Consider the following 763-nt stretch of genomic DNA (forward strand, 5'->3'; position numbering starts at 1 on the left):
AAGTTACTAAAAGATACTAAAATAAAGCCTAACTAGCTGATAATGAGCTGACACTTTTGAGAAAGCAGCAGTACCATCAGAGTGGCAGACCAAGCACGGTGCTAGGGGAATATAACCACCTACATCTACGCTGCAAAACTAAGGAGCAAATGTGAATGTTGACCAAGATAAGGTTGCTTTTAGCACTGCAATGTAACAATACCATAGTCTCTGAGGGAACTGGAATAATTTAGTCAGTTACTCTGAATGTACATCTTTTTAGCTAGCAAATAGTCTTGCTTGCCCAAGATTCAGGACCTGACACAACTAGGTAGAGAGATGATTTAGCCAAAAAATTACGTAACCCATTATTACACATCAATATTTGAATATTGTGCAAAATACTATTTACAGTATATGTAACCCATTACTACACGTCAATATTTCAATATTGTGCAAAATACTATTTACAGTATAATTATATTAACTTTTCATAGAGAGCACAATGGTGAGGAGAGAAATAGAACAATGACCTGGAGGACAAGACTTAGCCGGTAATCTCACAGAAAGGGGTCTCGGACCGCAAAATTATTATTTAAAATGGGACTTGACAGCAGCTTCCCACAGCACATATTCTTATCTCCCAGCAAAGTCATAGCCAAGTGAACTACAAACATCTATTAACTTTCTTCTGTGAATAGAAGAGAGATAAGACTGTACACAACAAACTCCTAACACATACGCCCGCGTTTATTGGCCAAACGGGAAAGTTTGTTGTTAAAAG

The sequence above is a fragment of the Pterocles gutturalis genome, unplaced genomic scaffold, assembly GCF_000699245.1.
Source record: "Pterocles gutturalis isolate BGI_N339 unplaced genomic scaffold, ASM69924v1 scaffold8854, whole genome shotgun sequence".
In the NCBI taxonomy this organism is placed as follows: Eukaryota; Metazoa; Chordata; class Aves; order Pterocliformes; family Pteroclidae; genus Pterocles; species Pterocles gutturalis.